Source organism: Trachypithecus francoisi, unplaced genomic scaffold (assembly GCF_009764315.1).
Source record: "Trachypithecus francoisi isolate TF-2019V2 unplaced genomic scaffold, Tfra_2.0 Lachesis_group18, whole genome shotgun sequence".
Lineage (NCBI taxonomy): Eukaryota > Metazoa > Chordata > Mammalia > Primates > Cercopithecidae > Trachypithecus > Trachypithecus francoisi.
Window position 1 is genome coordinate 1,404,531 of NW_022681463.1, and position 7,688 is coordinate 1,412,218.

Here is a 7,688-nt window from a genome sequence, read left to right on the forward strand (position 1 = left end):
AAAAATTTGAAACCTATCACAAGATGCGAATTTCCTTATAACGTAGAGCCAGTATTCCCTTTACATGTATGTAATAAGTGGGAAGAGATCAATGGTTCAGGAGAAAGACAAAAAGCAGTTCACAGGGAAAGAAATGCAAATAGATTTTAACATACGAAAGAAAGCAACTTATGTTGTTTATCAAGAACTTACATTAAAACAACATAAGCTATTGACTGACTATAGATTTTTCTTTGTCTCACAGACTCCGGAAACGTGAAAATAATGGGTGACACAGCAGTAAGGAACAAAATGCCTTAAACAATTGCCCCTGTGGCATGGGGAGCAGTGACTGAAGTGAGTCTCACACTCATGTCCTGATAAATTTTGCATCCTTCAGATAGTTCAGACTGCTCTGAGCTATTTTTCTTTCCTCAAAACCTTCTGTCATTGTATTTCCTCTACCACAGTTTACTAACTGGTTAAACTGATAGGGCTCATAAATTTTGTGTATTACCTCACATGACAAAATGGACTTTGTAAGAGGTGATTAAGTTAAGATGGTTTGTGTGGCTGGGTGTAATGTAATCACAAGAGTTCTTACACATGAAAGTGGGCGGCTTGGGGTGAGAGAGAGACTGGAAGATGCTGCTGCTGGCTTTGAAGATAGGAAGGAAGGAGGAGAAGGAGGGAAGGGAAGGGAGGGGAGGGGGAAGGTAGGTAGGTGAGCTGGCAGTGCAGGTGGCCTCCAGAAGCTGAGAAAGGCCAGGGACTGGATTCTCACCTAGATGCCCCAGGAGCACAGCACTGCTGATGCCTTGATATCCTGCAGAGACCATTTCAGGTAATGATCAGAGGTTAGCAAACAAAATTAGAGCTCTGCCAAATATGTACATGCCGGAGGCTGGTTTAACTAACAGAATGTTCTGTTAATTTTTCTCTCCTTACATTCTCTCCCACTATTTGCCCTTGTTAAAGAAGATAAAATTTCAGGACCCTCTAAATTTACTACAAGGGGGAAGTTAAGCCCTGGAGACTGAGTCACAGAGCGTGTTTGCAATTCTGCAATACTGAGTCTTGTGAAATTGAGTGTGTAAAAATCTGTGTTTTGTGGTTTTAAAAGATAATTCCTTCCTTAAACTAGTTCCTGAAATATGGTCAGGAAAACAAGACTTGGATTTTCAGTATGACCAGAATATTAAATATGCAAAGTGGTTTCTCAAGAATTTAAATGACTCTGAAAGGAAGAGAGAACAATCACCCTTCTCACTGATTAGTGAGGTGGTATTGTCGCCACACGAGAGCAGTTTACAAAGTTAGAGAATTCTGTTGGCTGAAACTGCAAAATATTGAGGCTTTCAAAGAGCAAAAGCCATGATTAAGGAGTCAATGATTGGCAAGTATGTCTTTGTTGTCATTTTACAAAGAGAGTTCTCAGGTTCGGAATTAACATCTATCCAAATGTCAAATCTCGATCTACCTTGCGTTTCTCCACATCCTGCGGCTGCATGCTCCGGTGCTGCCTTGGAGACCTGTCCAGGTCCACCTGGACCCCACAGACAGGGGCTGTAAGCATCGCCTGCAGAGTTGGGCGGAGGAAGTTCAGAGCTTCCCCGCTGGGACATGAGCACCCCACTAACACTTAAAAAGAAAAACCTTCTGAGTTAATACCTTTCCTTTGAATTAGCCTCCATCCAGGTAAAAAATGATTGATAAGTAAATGTTTGTTAATTAAAATTGAGGCTTTCTGTTGACTTATAAATGTTAAGCTTTGTGGCACTTAACTGATGTGGAAAGTAAGACCCAGCGAGGGTAACTTATCTAAGTGAGGTCCCAAAGCCGCAACTAAAACCAAGTCCCTGAGCTGACAATGGCCTCTTGGGTGTCGTACCCATTCGTGAGTATACGTGGGGTTTTAAGGCAAAAGCAGGCTGTGGGGACACTGAGAACATCAGCCTGGGGTTTGCAGCTTCCCCCCTCTCCCTGCCTCTTCAGAGACGATGCCCTCTGGGTGGCGGTGATTGAGTTCTGCCAGTGCGGGGAAGCTCTGCGGGGTGAAGGGAAGCCTGGAGAGGGATCTGCCAGACCCCGCGTCGCCAGCATCACCTCCTGAAACTGCAGTAAAAGGACTGGGAGGCTACGAGAAGCAAGCCGAGCCACCTGGACAGAGCATCCTGAAGTGCCGGACGCCTTTTCTTCCTAGCATCCTGTCCCACCACCTGCAGGACACAGCAGCACTAGTCATCCTGCACAGGCTCCCTCTGTAGCTTCTCAAAGACTGCTGTCCTCATACACGGGCCCAGCACTGCGGACATGAGGGTAACAGCCAATTCAGAAATGTTGTGATCTCTAGCTGGTTATCTGATTATCTTTCTCACTATCAAATTAACTGAATAATGCCCTCATTTTTTGTGAGGTGGATATGAACTTTGTCATGAGCCATGAACGTGTTCACTGGTCTCAATTTTGATGTCAAATTTGGGAAAGCACTTTCTAGTACAAGTTGTTCTTCTGTTTCACTCATTCACGCATGCTTTGGTCTCCTGTGCCAGTGTTCTGCCAGGAGCGGGTGACGGAGTGCAGATTGTGGAGGGCCCTGCGAACACGGGCTTGATGGCTGTGGAGGCCACAGTGGCAGTCCTCAAAGGGACACCAAAATGGAACTGAGGGATGGGTTGGCCCAGTGGATAGGGGAGGGGGTGGGGTGGGAGAAGGCCCAGGGCGTTCAGGGAATGCAGAGAACCTCGTCTGGCTGCAACGCAGTGAGTTAGGGCCCATAAGATGAATGAGGAAAAGCTCCCTACAGCGATGTGTGAAAAAAAAAAAAAACTGCCTCTGGATAATCTACAATGCTTACAGGTGTTGCCTAGTGCCAAAAATATTTTATTAACACAGTTTGCTTATGCCAAGACATATTATCATTATCGCCTGAAACACAGTGCTGAGGATAATTTTTAAAAAGGACAGCAGTATTTCACTGAAAAAAGCATGACATCATCTAATCTGGAGATAGACACACACCACACACACCACACACTGGCGCACACTCCCCCCAGACACACTACACACCGCACACTAGTCCACACACACCACACACAACATACCACACACCACATACCAGTACAAACCCAACAGACATACTCCACACAACATACCACACACATACCCCACAGACACATCACACACCACACACTAGTGCACACAACACAGACCACACACACACACTACAGCCCCCCCGCCCAACACCACACAGGTAACTATGCTTACAAACTGCTGATTCCAGTGAATGTGGCACTTGGTGATTGGTGACATTCTTCTTGATCAGTCCTCCTTATTCTGGGTTACTTGGTATGTATTGAGAATTAGACATTATTTTGCCACAATTTACGATTTGATGAAAACATTGGGAAAAACATGAGAAAGAGTGATGGGGTGTTGGAATTGTGGGCTCCTTAAAATTTCCCCTCAGCCTTGTAGAAAATGAGAAAATCTCCAAGTGTCTGGTTAATTTGCCCGGGTACTTCAGTCAGCGGCATCTTTTTTGTTCGTTTTTGAGACAAGATCTCCCTCAGTCACCCAGGCTGGAGTGTGTTGGTGGGATCTCTGCTCACTGCAGCCTAAACTCCCAGGCTCAAGCAATCCTCCCATCTCAGCCTCCTGAGTAGCTGGGACCATAGGCACCACCACACCCGGCTAGTTTTTGTGTGTTTTGTAGAGATAGGGTCTCACTGTGTTGCTTAGGCTGGTCTTGAATTTCCAGACTCAAGCAATCCACCCCGTCCCCCACCACCCCTGCCTCCTGAGGTGCTGACAGGTGTGAGCCACTGCCGGCCAGCCGCATCTATTTCACAGGACGTGCATTCTGGAGATTGCCGCTAGTGGGCACCATTTCTCCATGCGTCCATGGGCTTTTCGCTAAGGTCCTTGTTAGGCGATGGCTGCTTGGCCTGGGGCATTTCATGTTTTGAAAGTCTCTCCCCAGACACGCACTTATGCAGGTGAGGGACTCTGAAGGTTGTCTCAGGGCCCAGATCACAGAATCTGAGAGGCAGTGGGTTTTACAGATGGATTTCCTAAGGGTTCAGTTTAAGGGGTTCTTTCTATTTTGCCACTGTTTTGAGGGTCAGTACAATTTGTGGTTCCCCCTCCCCAACCTGTGGGTTACATAAATCTGGTCTTTAAAGAACTATTTATTGTCTACGGAGTTTTAGGACATTGTAGTTACTGTTGAGGAGAGAAGACAATTAAATACCTATACAAGAAAAGTCCTAGTTGGTAAATACTGAGAGCTTTACAGCTGCGTGACCAGAATGATATTTCACGAGTGGCTCCAGCCCAGTGTGGCACATCTCTGGACCTGCAAACAAGCTCAGTGTAACATGGGACAGACGTCTTGTGTCAGTCTTGCTGGTTTTAATAAAGTTTCAATGTGTGTTTCCCGACCAGACCCGTGTGCTGAACCCAGGTGTAGCTCACCGGAGTTTGCCTTCTCTGCTAAGCAAGTCTGACCTCCAGGCTTGGCAACCATTTCTAGAACAGAGACGTTTCACAGTGTTAGCACCCGAAGGGCCTGGACTCCATCAGCTGCCCAGGTTGCATTTCTAGAACATTCTCTCATATCTGGAGCTCTATCCACATAGCAACCAGAGGGGCTGACATGCACCCTAAGGCCAAAGACATCGCCCTTTTATAGTGGCCTCATTCTTCTCTGAGACAGATGAGGTCTGGGAGTCCTGAGAGTGGCCTTGTGTGACCCTTCTGGTGGCGCTGACTGATTTGGCAGCAGGGAATAGTGTGGCAATCAAACCCGGCAGAGCCACGGCCAAAGAGCTGCGATGTCCAACAGGCCCATGTCCTACTGACCTGGAGAAAACACACAGCAGCCACTGCTGTATCGACTTTGGCTTCACCATTGCAGGGTGGGGATGGGAGTGAGGTAGAGGCGGCGCTCAGGGCTCAGAATGAAGGAGGCTCCTCAGGTGAGCCCTGCACACCCGAGGGCAACACCCTCCTGTTCTGCAGGAGGCACTCCCTTCCCTCACCCCAGTACCAGCCTGGGCCACTCCTGCAATTCTGCTTCCTCCTTCTCTTTCTCCTTGTCCATCCTCCCCCATCCCCTCCCCTCCCCATTTCTCCTCCCTACTTCTCATCTCCCTCCCCTCCCCTCCCACCTCCCCCTGGCTTCGATTCTCCTCCCCTCCCCTCCCCTCCCCTTCCCCACCCTTTCCTCTTCCCCTCCCCTCCCCACCCCTTCCCCACCCTTCCCCCTCCCCACCCCTTCCCCACCCTTCCCCCTCCCCACCCCTTCCCCACCCTTCCCCCTCCCTCCTCCATCCTCCTCCTCCTCCTTCTGTTTCTTCCCCTCCTCTTCCACTATGGACTACTTTTCTTCCTTCTTTCCGCTTCTCCCTTCTTCTCTCCCTCCTTTATTTTCTTCCCTTCTATATTTAACCTATATTTCCTGTGTGCCCACCTCATACAGGATAGGCTTCTGTTCTCACTGCTCCATCCATTATATTTATGATGGTTTTAAAGTATTTCAAAGTTCTATAGGTTTCAATTAATTTGATACCCAGTGTAACATGGGACAGACACATCTCTGGATCTGAAAATGCAGCTGGTACTTGACCTTTTCAGGTCATCAGAGCTGGTGGGTGGCTGGTTTTTACACTAAGGCTGCTGACAGGATGCTCCATTTGCCCACTAACTCTCTGAGCCAAGTCCAGAAGGGAAAAGAGCTGACATCATGGCTCTTCTGTGTAATGGGAAGATTTTATCTATTTCTTGACTATGTGTAGCAATTTGTCAGTCTTTATAAACTGTTTGCTCTCTGGAAAGAGACAGATTGAAAAGAGAATAATGTTCTCAGGATCAAACAGCAGCCTTTCTAGTTTTGTGATAGATCCTTTAAAGTTCATTGCATTAGGGCCTATCGGAGGGCTGGTAGGGCTGGTAGGGCTGGCAGAGTACAACCCTTGTGGGGTGGAACAAGGTGGGGACACACAGGCAGACATATTCAGAAAACGCTGCCAGAGTCAACCCTAAACTGCCACCTCAAAAAGGAGGTGCAGATTCGAGGCTTGCAAACCAAGGACACAATTGCTATGGAGAGGCCATTTTTCCAAGTTTAGCGCAGATGTGGACTGTTCATGGAGGTCCTGTGCCCGGTTGGGCTTCACGAGAGAGGGCTGGGGCCACCTGGAGAGGTCATGGCTGCAGTGGGCAGAGGCTGAGCCCCCCGCCCGATGCAGGCATCTCAGGTTCCAGCACCACCTGCTGCACAGAACAGACTTCAGGATCAGCAGGAGACCCAGAATCCACATCCAGGCCTGTCTGACCCTACAGTCTGTGATTTTAAACACTGTCGATGGAAGGTCCACCCTAAGGAGCGGTGAGGAACCTGGGATTGCCCGATTCCGTGTGGAGGAGCTGGAGGCAAGGCCTGCTATTCATGTCAAGTGTATTTTAAAGGGGCTTGTGCTTTTTTTTTTTTTTTGGTAGAGATGGGGTCTCATCATGTGGCCCAGGCTGGTCTTGAATTCCTGGGCGCATGCGACCCTCCCACCTTGGCCTCCCAAACTGCTGGGAATGTAGGTGTGCGACACCATGCGCACCTTGAAATTATCTTCTTCTTCTCAAACAAAACAAAACAAAAATCTAAATCTGTAACATGGGTTAAAAATAGCAAAGAGTACTTTGGGAGGCCGAGGCAGGCAGATCACCTGAGGTCAGGTGTTCAAGAATAGCCTGGTCAACATGGCGAAACCCTGTCTCTACTAAAAATACAAAAATTAGTTGGGAGTGGTGGTGCATGTGCCTGTAATCCCATCTAAAAATAAATACATAAATAAAAGAGGTTAGGGACCATGACATTTCTGAGGGGTTAGCTATCAGTTCCATGAGGTGGAGACGACATATGCAGAGTTTTGTTGAATGAAGGTGTGTGAGTCTTTTAACTCAAGGCATTGCCCATGGGCTAGATGTTCATTGCTGTGGAACAGTTTAGGCAAGATCCTACCTGGGGCTGATAGAGAACGTAAGCAGATACCAAGGGCTCTCAGACATACCCTTAATGTCTCCAACTGAGACTCTCCGGGTTCTTTTTTTTTTTTTTGAGATGGAGTCTCGCTCTGTTGCCCAGGTTGGAGGGCAGTGGCACTTTCTCAGCTTATTGCAAACTCCATCTCCCAGGTTCAAGCGATTCTCCTGCCTCAGCCTCCTGAGTAGCTGGGATTACAGGCGCATGCCACCATGCCCGGCTAACTTTTTTGTATGTTTAGTAGAGATGGGGTTTCACCATGTTGGTCAGGCTGGTCTCAAACACCTGACCTTGTGATTTGCCCACCTCGGCCTCTCAGTGCTGGGATTACAGGCGTGAGCCATGGTGCCTGGCCCTCTGGGTCCTTTTGTATCTTAGGTTATGTACTCTGGAGTCAAGCTGTAGTTTCACCATGTTGAAAAAGTTTAATGATTTATTTAGATACTTGTTAAAGGAACAATCACAGAGCTTTTAAGATAAGTACACAAATCCACCTAGGAATTATAGACAAATCCACCACAGCTCAAAATATGGTAACAGAATAAGTCTTCATAGCTAAAGAAAAAAATCTAATTCAAAACTCTTAGCTCCTAATATTACTCTGCATAATTTGTTTTCAGTTATCAGTCCAAGAAGCACAGAAAATAGTTTTGCTGCATCATCTGGTCAG